General features: G+C 40.5%; 1 pseudogene; it reads left to right on the top strand.

The window, feature by feature from the left end:
- The first annotated feature begins 684 nt into the window (after positions 1–684).
- Positions 685–1,163, top strand: LOC117071025 (annotated as a pseudogene).
- The last annotated feature ends 9,445 nt before the right edge of the window (positions 1,164–10,608 follow it).

Raw genomic sequence — 10,608 nt, 5'->3', positions numbered from 1 at the left:
GAGCCCAGGAGTTCAAGACCAGCCTGGGCAAGATAGTGAAACCCCATCTCTACTAAAAATACAAAAATAAGCCAGGTATGGTGGCACACCCCTGTAATCCCAGCTACTCAGGGGAACTGAGCCATGAGAATTGCTTGAGCCTGAGAGATGGATGTTATAGTGAGCCAAGATTATGCCACTGTACTCCAGCCTGGGCAACACAGCAAGACTCTGTCTCAAAAAGATGTAAACCTCGTCTCTACTAAAAATACAAAAAATTAGCCGGGCGTGGTGGCGGGCACCTGTAGTCCCAGCTACTCGGAAGGCTGAAGCAGGAGAATGGCGTGAACCCAGGAAGCAGAGCTTGCAGTGAGCCGAAACCGCACCACTGCACTCCAGCCTGGGCAACAGAGCAAGACTCCGTCACAAAAAAAAAAAAAAGATGTAAAAACATAATAAAAATAAAAATAAAAGATGGGATCCATTTAATAGTAAAATTTCCACTCCAGGGCTTGTGGGGCCTTTGTGGGGCCAGAGCTAGCTAGTCTACAGTTGAAATCACATTCTTATGTATCTTTTTTCCCTTGCCTTATCCTACTTTTCTCCCATCTCTTCTATTGCATGCACTTCCCCAATAAATCACTGGATTTACTAGGGCTCCACGTCAAGCTCTGCCTCTAGGGAACCCAATCTAAAAACCACCACATGGGTTTTCTCTGCATTGGGAGCAGTTCTCCTGCCACAGCCCCCAAACCTCTGAAAATATAGCCTGCTTCAAGTCCCTCTCCACCTCCTCCTTGGTAAGGAACACCTCTCAGCTGCTGAGCCATCCACTCTCTGCAGGGGTGCTGAAATGACCACAGACATGGACAGATGAGAGCCTCAGCAGCTTAGCAGTCTCATGTCCCCATACCTCACTTGCCCATAGCCACAGCTTCCAAACCAGAGCCATTCCCAGGGACATCGACACAGCACCCAAGTTCACTGGGCTGGGGCTGCCACAGTTAGTGTGGCTGACTCTGGGGCTGAGACTGCTATTGTGTTTGGGAGCCTCATTATGGTCATGCCAGGAACCCATCTCTGAAGCAATAGCTCTTCTCCTGTGCCAATCCGGGCTTTGCCCTCTTGGGGCCATGGGGCTCTTTTGCCTGATGGTAGCCTTTCTCACCCTCTTTGCCATGTGAAGGAGCCATCTCCACCTCCCACAGTTCTTTCTCCCATGTCTTGTCTGCCCTATGTGTTCCTTTTCCTGTACCTCCCCAGGCAGCCCGGGCCACATGGTTGGCTCAGGGTTTGACAGAGGGAAGACAAATAAATAATCTATTAATAAGGGGAAAAACCACAATACTGAATTGATCCTACGGAAAATAAAATTCACTCACTACTGTTTCATAATTTACATTGTATTTTTTCCTAATAAAAATGGAAGAGATTAAATATTTAAACAAGGAACAGCATACTTTCAAACCAGCACACCAGTCTAGAAGGGTGTCATCTAGAAGAGTATATCCACCTAAATTATTTTTCAGAGTGGCGTATTCAAAGCATGACCCTCTAAATAAAGTTGATCTGCTTTTTCTGTAATCATATTTTATGATCAGTGTCACATGAATATTAAACTTGCAGCTAAGATAGCCTCACTAGGAAACCGCTTACTCTGACACAGTAGCGCTGACCATTTGAAAGTGGGCCCTATTGGCTACGTCATGGGAAGATTACAGACCAAAACCCCACTCACTCTACCTAAAAAATAAGCAGTCAGTCAAACAGCCGCACCTATCCAGCTAAGGCTCATAGGGAAATTTTAATCTGCCTAAAACAAAATTGAAACCTTTGACTGTGGAAGACACTGCTTTTATTTTACTGGCAGAGTAATGAACCTTATCTAATCTACTCTTAAATCTTAATTCAGTGTTTTAAAACTACGAGAAGATTCTTCCTTATGTCTAACCCTAAATTTTTCACACAGCAATTTTGTTGTAGACTTAGGCACTAGGTAACAGACTCTATTTCTTATCTTAAATAATTTAAATGTCTACACATTTTCTTATAGGCACTAACTTTCTAAAAACCAGTATTTCAGGCTATTCACTAACTCTTAGAGCATCTCTCTTCAAAATTAGAAGACTCAAACACATGCACTATTGCTCATCAATGTTCACAATGATGGTAGAGATCGGGCTTTAAAAAATCACTATATAAGCGAAGTGTGGCATATACATATAATGAAGTATTATTCGGCTTTAAAAAGGAAGGAAATTCTGACACATGCTACAACATGGATGAAACTTAAGGATATTACATTAAATGAAATAAGCCAGTCACAAAAAGACAAATTGCATTCTCTTATATGAGCTACTTAAAGTAGTCAAAACCATAGAGACAGAAAGCAGAATGCTGGTTATTAGGGGCAGGGGGAAAGGAGGAATGGGGAAATTTTAATCTGTATTTGATGGATACAGAGTTTCAGTTTCACAAGATGAAAAAGCTATGGAAATAGATGGTGGTGACGGTTGCACAACATTATGAATATATTAAATATCTCTGAACTGTACACTAAAAATAGTTAAGATGGGCTGGGCATGGTGGCTTATGCCTGTAATCCCAGCACTTTGGGAAGCCAAGGCAGGTGGATCATTTGAGGTCCGGAGTTCGAGACCAGCCTGGCCAACATGGTGAAACCCCATCTCCACTAAAAATAATAAAATTAGCTAGGTGAGGTGGTGCATGCCTGTAATTCCAGGTACTGGGGAGGCTGAGGCCGGAAGTAAAATGAGGCCAGAGAATTGCTTAAACCCGGGAGGCAGAGGCTGCAGCAAGCCAAGATTGTGCCACTGCACTCCAGCCTGGGCAACAGAGTGAGTGAAACTCTGTCTCAAAAATAAAATAGTTGGCCAGGTGCAGTGGCTCACGCCTGTAATCCCAGCACTTTGGGAGGCTGAAACAGGCAGATCACGGGGTCAAGAGATTGAGATCATGCTGGCCAACATGGTGAAACCCCATCTCTACTAAAAATACAAAAATTAGCTGGGCATGTTGGTGCGTGCCTGTAGTCCCAGCTACTTGGGAGGCTGAGGCAGGAGAATCACTTGAACCCAGGAGGCAGCGGTTGCAGTGAGCTGAGATTGCACCACTGCACTCCAGCCTGGTGACAGAGCAAGACTCCAACTCAATCAATCAATCAATCAATAAAATAGTTAAGATGGTACATTTTATGTGTGTTTTATCACAGTTTTTTTTAAAAAATGGAAGAAAATTAAAAGAAAAAAATAGATAAAGTAAAATAACTACAATGATAAAGGCTTCAGCATTACTAATATCGTTCTCTTGCTCTTATGGCTTGTCTTCTATTCCAGTTGTATTTAGGCTCCCTACTTTTTCTTCCCCTCCCCCTCTCCATTGAACGTTAGCATTTTTTGTCTAATTGTGTGTCTACCTCATCAAAGGCATATCTATTACTCCAAAAGCACTAAACAATGACTCTCAATTAGACATTATATTGTAATGTAAATAAGTACAGTAATTATTCTCCCTCCCTCAACATGATTCTTGAAAACAATTGCCAAATGACCCCATTCAGCGTTCACTTGGACCAGTGTCTCTTACATAGGGTCACATGTCATAATCATCCATTGATCTTTGTAAAACTACACACACTTGGGACACTGTCCTGTGGATTGTCAATCTCAGTGAAGCAGAACAGGGTCATTTTACTTCCAAAGCTCTACAGGTAATAATAAGAATTAGAATTATTGAGTGTTTATAAAGTGCCAAGCATTGTACTAAATGTTTAATTGTGATTCTGATAATTACCTCTACTTAACTTCCTTAGCTAACTCCAAGCCCTAAATTACGTTTGCAATTTAGAGTATTAACGTGGAAGTCCACAATCAAGCTTAGCTAGCTTAGCAGTCCATCAATCTCATCCTGTTGTAGGAAGCACTCTGTGTGTGGGTGCGTGTGTATGTGTGTGTATGTAATTTTCCTGGAAAAAAGATTCATCGTAACTTTTATCGTTTCCTCAAAAAAGTCTCTGACACAAAAATAGGCTAAGAAAAACTACTTAGAATAAAATTCCTCCCGCCATTATATATTCGCCCCAGAGTGTTCACCTGCACTTATTCATTCATTCACCAAATATTTATTGAGCGCCTATGACATGCAAACTGTCAAGGCTTGAGGTCAGTGAACAAAACCAAGCCCTTGTCCTCATGGAAACTTATATTTTAGAGGAATAAACAATAAACATATAGTGGGTAAGACAATCCTTTGGCTCAGAACCTAACTTCCTAAATTACTAATACAAATTGCACAATCCACTCAGGGACAATTGGGACTCAAAGCCCCAGGTAGTTTCAAAATCCATACCATTTCCACCATTTTTTGTTGTTTTCAAATACAACATATTTTATGAAGACAAAATTTTACCTATCTATTACTGTGCACAGCAAATAGTGTAACAAATAAACAGCATTTTCAGTTTTATAAAACGTTAAGTAGCGTTTGGCTATTCAAAAGTATTTCCAAAAAGGTACAAATAGTCATGTCTTATTTCTCTAAATTCATAAGAAAGTATGGAAGTTAGTAGGTGTTGAAAGTTTTGTGGTATTGTCACACAGTTTACTTCTACATATGTTATAAACCCCAGGATACATTATTATTAATTTTGCTTTTAACAGCCAAGTACTTATTTAAAAGAACCAAATACTGTTTTAAAGGTAGTTTCTACGGATGCATGAGCTGGCCAGTACCCAACTGAAAACTTGAGGGGGACCCTCTGCACATCTCTGGAGCTTTCTCGCTTGCTTTCTCTCTCTCACTCTCTCTCTTACACTCACACTCACACACTCTCTGTCTCTCTTGCTCCCGCTAACTTTCTCTTTTTCTCTCTCCAGCTCTTTCCTCTCCGATACTCCATCCTGTGAACTCTAGGCATCTTGACTTCTCCAGACTCCCAGCTCCATATTCTCAGACCACTGAACTATGCCTGGGTCCCCACTCCTTTCCCTGATGCCTGGAAATTCTCTCTGGGCAGTAAGCTGGGTAATCACAGGGGCTCACCTCATCTGTTTCCCATCTTTCAGGGATTATTCTTCTCTGCTATCTAATGTTCAGTGGCTTGAAAACTCTTATTTCATATATATCACACATGTTTGAGGCTTGATTTTAGTTGCTTTCGTGGGTGAGTAAATCCAGTTCTTGCAACTCCATCTTGGTGAGAAACAGAAGTCTCTTTAATGTAACTAAAATCCAAGTATTCTAAAAATTAAAAGTTGTGATAAAGCTTATTCAGAAGAGTAATTTTGAAGAACACAAGTTCAGTACAGAAGGAACATCTGTAAACAAAGTTAGTGATAAAATGCACCTCCCTATTGGGGCAGGCCACTCCCACAGCCCTGCCACCTTGGTATATCACTGCTGATAAAGTTAAACAAGTCCATGGTGGCCTTGGCATCAGATGGATTTTGTCCAACCCAAATTCTGTCACTTACTAATAAATGACATGCAACCATGAGTAAATGACTTCACCTCTGTGTGCCTCACTTATCATACGTAAAATGGAAATACTGGTAGTACATAGGACATAGGGTTGTTATAGTAAATGAGAAATGCACAGCTACTCAGCAAAAGGTTTGCTACGTATGGGCTCAATAAACAGTATGTTCTATTAATATTATCTGAACTCCATATTTGCCACATATTTAATCCGCTCAATTAAATGTCGATCATTAATGTATACATTAGTCCTTTTTATCATCCAGAAAGAAAATGTAACTAAGTTAAAACTAGCACAAACTGGTTGGGCACGGTGGCTCACGCCTGTAATCCCAGCATTTCGGGAAGCTGAGGCAGGTGGGTCACTTGAGGTCAGGTGTTTGAGACCAGCCTGATCAACGTGGTGAAATCCCATCTCTACTAAAAATACTAAAATTAGCTGGAAGTGATGGTGGACACCTGTAATCTCAGCTACTCAGGAGGCTAAGGAAGGAGAATTGCTTGAACCAGGGAGGTGGAGGCTGCAGTCAGCTGAAATTGCACCACTGCTTTCCAGCCAAGTCAAAAGAGTGAGACTCCGTCTCAAAAATAAAAATAAAATTAGCACAAACTATTCATATTCTTCAAAGCATTTAGTTTATTACATTCTGTTCCCTAAAATAAAAGGATGAAGTCACCAGGTATCTCAAAGTTATAACCTTTTCAACATTTATTCAACTCATCTTTAATTTGTCATCCCCTTTCTTCTGTCTGCAACTTTATTATTTCCCAGTTCCATTGAATTCCTGATGGGGCCTACTGAGTCCTATTTATGGTCCTTAATGGGAGCTTTGTAGCAAAAGAGAAATAGATCTTGAGTTCCTCCTAACCAGCTCAGGCTGCTACATTACCTGTTCAGATTTTGGATTTCTTTGGCTCTTAATAATTTAAATGTCCTTTTATCTAGCTCTAAATATCTTTGAATATGACAGGATCCTGCATTTTTTCATATTTTTCATATCTATAGGACCTTATAGCTCATAAATATATTAAAATGATATTCAATTAAATTCTAGGTATTTCTTATGGCCTTATCTGGCATTGCCATCCTAGCTTCGAAGGTCATTCTACTGACAAGCACTTTATCTATATCTACAATCAAGCAACCTAGAATAGACAGAAATATTCACTCTGAAGTCAAACCATGACTATGCCAATCGCTGGTTGTGTCAGCTTGGACAAGTCACTTATACCTTCTAGGGCTCAATTTCCTTGCTATAATATGGAAAATAACGAATCATACCTAAAACAGTGTCTTATGGAGTTGTTGCAGGGATTAAAAAGAAGTGCCTAAAATGCTGCCTGGCACATAATATATGCTTAATAATTTTAAGCTACTATTATTATTATTACTACTATAATTATTATTTTTGACTTGCAGTATACAGTATTAAATATACTGTGTTTTATGTACATTTGCTATTTGTCCTCCCTAGAAGTAAATTTTTTTTTGTTTTTTTTGAGACAGAGTCCTACTCTGTCACCCAGGCTGGAGTGTAGCAGCATGATCTTGGCTCACTGCAACCTCCACCTCCCAGCCTCAACCTATTCTCCTGCCTCACCCTCCCAAGTACCTGGGATTACATGCATACGTCACCACACCCAGCTAATTTTTCTATTTTTAGTGGAGATAGGGTTTTGCCATGTCAGCCAGGCTAGTCTCAAACTCCTGACCTCAAGTGATCTGCCCACCTCAGCCACCCCCACCCAAAGTGCCAGAATTACGGGCGTGAGCCAATGCAGCCAGCCAGCAAATTATTTTATAAACCCACAACTGGTTCATCTCTTTCAGGCCTGTGGTGGCTTCCACATACATCCCATAAATACAAGTTGAATAAGGCACATAGTTTGGTTCTTTGCATCCTAGTACACTTAGGCATATTCTAATTTACACAGTTTAAATGCTGTATTTTTGAGCTTGCTCTACCAGTAAATTTTACTAAAAACTAATGGCCAGTGAAGATCCCCTGATAGTTTCCCTCAGGCTGACAGGATGATCTCTCCTCACTGCCGCTAACACTCCTGTCCACTGGGTGCTGTCACCCACCCCTTAGGTGCAGTCCCTCCCTCTGCTCTGTGCCCTACCTCTTGACACGGCTGGGTGACTCCCATTCTTCAGTATCCAGTGTCCCGGTCACTAACGCCTTGTGCCAATTGTCCTGGCTGCCTGAATTGGCCATGTCAGTCTGGGCTGGAATCTCATGTTTATGTGGATCCACCTAGATGCACTGCCTCATTCTTAGAATTATAATTGCCAGAATCATAGCAATTGTTTATGACTTTATATTTTATGAAGTGCTTTCAAGAATATTATTTGATCTTTCTTTGAGACAGATAGCACTCATGTTATTACTGCTAATACAAACTAGAAGGGATGAGAAAAGGTCAGGGGGTAGAAACTATTAGAACTGAGACTAGAACAAGGATTTACAGTGTGGGCATGTCATATAAATACTAAGCAAGAAAAATTTAAGGCCTGAGACTGTGCTGAATCCAAGAGAAACAAGCTGAAGGTTAGCCACCCTCTCCTGGGTGGTGTGAGGGATGGACCTCTTAAGGAATTAGGAAGCACCTTGAGTGTGAATATTGAAGGTTGGTTTATCTCTAACACTGGCCTTTGAGTCCCTCTCAAAGAACTGATTCCATAAAGCCTTGATTCTAAAGTAGGCATTAGATTTCCTAGACTCTTTCTCAATCAAGGTCCCATCACAGAATTCAACCCTACAAAAATTATTTGAGTGACTATTTTCTTAACTCTTCCAAGAAGGGTACAAACCTAGTACCATTCTAGATGCATAGGCAAGAAATTAATTCATTATATATAACGAATGACTTTGGGACATTACGCTTAATTCTTCCATGGAGTGTGGTTGAGAAGACCTTAAGGAGTATGAGGGAGTTTACATTAGGCCTACTATGTGGAACAACAAACTCCACCTATAGTAAGTGTTTCCCTTTAAGAATTAGAATAAAATTTCAGAGTCAAATGAAGAAATCCTCTCAGAACTGAGTAACCCATGGCCAGTGACATCTCCTTATGCAGCAGTAATGCTCCATTTTAGGTATCAATCTTAATAAGAGTTAAATCTTCTATGAATCAATGTGACAAAAAAATCATAATAATCAGACTAAATGCCTGTTGATGCCACATGCTTCATTGTATGGAGACTGAGTAACAGAATGTGAACAGATTAGCACCTTCCAGCCCTCTCTGCTGGGACACCATCTCCAAGGAATGCCCCCCAGGTAGTAGGCCACCAGAGCAGCTCTGCATATGAACAAGAGTACCTTCAGGTGTCAAGACAGATGATAAACTTTAGAAGCAGGCCGAATGAATGCAGCCAGAGAGCTTTTTCTGCCAAGTACTTTCAGAGATTTGTGGAAGATGTTTCCAGAGTCTGGAAATTGATCCCTATTGACTCCAGCAGGGAAACTATGACTTACAAGCCTTGTTTTGAATATAGATTAGGGAGCCAGAGCCACCTGGCAGTAAAAACAAACCAACCAGGCCTTTTCTGAACGGACAAACCACCTCTAAGCCAAGGAAGCAAGTCTATCTTTGCCATTAATGTATCTCTTAGTTAAAATAACAAGAAGAAGGAAATATAACCAGCTAGTTTCAAGAGAACAAATTCAGAGGAATTTCTCCTCCCATTTATTTCCTTCCATAACCTCTTTCAACATTTTAAACATTTACTTTGGAAGTGAGGTAAGGAAGTAAATGCCCTCCGAAAGGAAAAAAAAAATAGAATAAGAGCATAAAGACCTACGGAAACAGACCCCTAAGGAAATAGAAGCGAATAATACTTGAATAAATTGGCTTAATTAAGATTAATTCTGTTTATTAACAAGCAGAATTGTTATAAAAGCTAAGTAAGCAGTGGTCTGTGTCTCATTAGGTCAAATGACTCTCTTGGAAAAGATGGAACTTGGAACCACAGTGAAAGCTGCCCTCATAGTAAGGAGGGAGAGAAAGTCCTCCCACAGAGCTGTTTGATGTAAAGACCCAGAAGGGAAATTAAATACAGCTTTATTTGAGGCAAACTCTGCACTTGTTCTTCCCTTTAAAAATAAAATAAAATATATTTGAAAGAGTGAAATAAGTGTGGAATTTTACATTTAAAGACTACTTAATCCATTTATGAAAGTAACAGTAGCTAACATTTTATCTCCATCAAGTGCCATAGTAAGTGCTTTATGAATCCTCTCCTGTAGTCCACACTACACAGCTAGGGAAAAGTACTGGTATTATCTTTTTTGATTGGTCCCTTTTCTGTTACTTTGGATTTTTTAAGTATATATTGCATACTTACTATGTGCTAGGCACTGTGCTGGCCTCTAGGTGTGGTCCCTGCCCTCAGGAAACTTATAGACAATACAAAATATTAAAAAAAAAAAAAAAAAACAGGGTGCTATGGTAGAAAATAATGAAGGAGGAAGAAATCTGCTGAAGTGGCCAAGTCAGCTAAAACCTGAGAGATAAGAAAGAACCAGCCGTGTGATGAGCAAGAGGAATGAACAAACCAAGGCAGAGCATGTGCAAGGGCCTGAGCTAGACAGAACTTTGTGTATTTACAGTTTAAGAAGAAGGTGGAGCCTGGCATGGTGGTTCATGCCTGTACTCCCAGCTTCTCAGGAGGCTGCAGCAGGATTATCCCTTGAGTCCAGGAATTTGAGCCTAGTCTGGGCAACATAGTGAGACTCCATCTAAGAAGGTGGGTTTGTGAGAAAACAGCGAGCAAGAGGGAGGGGAGCGTGAGATAAATTTGCAGAGGTGAACATAGGCCAGACCGCAAAGGAGGTTTCAGAACTTGTTACAGAGTTTGGGTGTATTTTAAGTACAATAGAAGCTCCTGAAAGGTTTTAAGCCCAAGAATAATAGGATCTGATTTGCATTTTTTTAATTACTCAAATGGATCTTTGGAGACTGGATGTAGGAGTTCATAAAGGAAGGCAGAGATACAAGTTAGGAAACTAGTGTTTAGGTAAAGGAGACAGTGGCTTGGGCAGCCTATATGATGGCTGTGGAAAAGAAACAGGGTCAAGGAACACTTCGCAGGCAGAATTAATTGACTTCCACCTTTCACACAGTTC

The sequence above is a fragment of the Trachypithecus francoisi genome, unplaced genomic scaffold, assembly GCF_009764315.1.
Source record: "Trachypithecus francoisi isolate TF-2019V2 unplaced genomic scaffold, Tfra_2.0 Lachesis_group3, whole genome shotgun sequence".
Classification (NCBI taxonomy): domain Eukaryota; kingdom Metazoa; phylum Chordata; class Mammalia; order Primates; family Cercopithecidae; genus Trachypithecus; species Trachypithecus francoisi.
The sequence above is the reverse complement of the archived record's forward strand: the minus strand, read 5'-3'. Positions and strand labels throughout refer to the sequence as shown.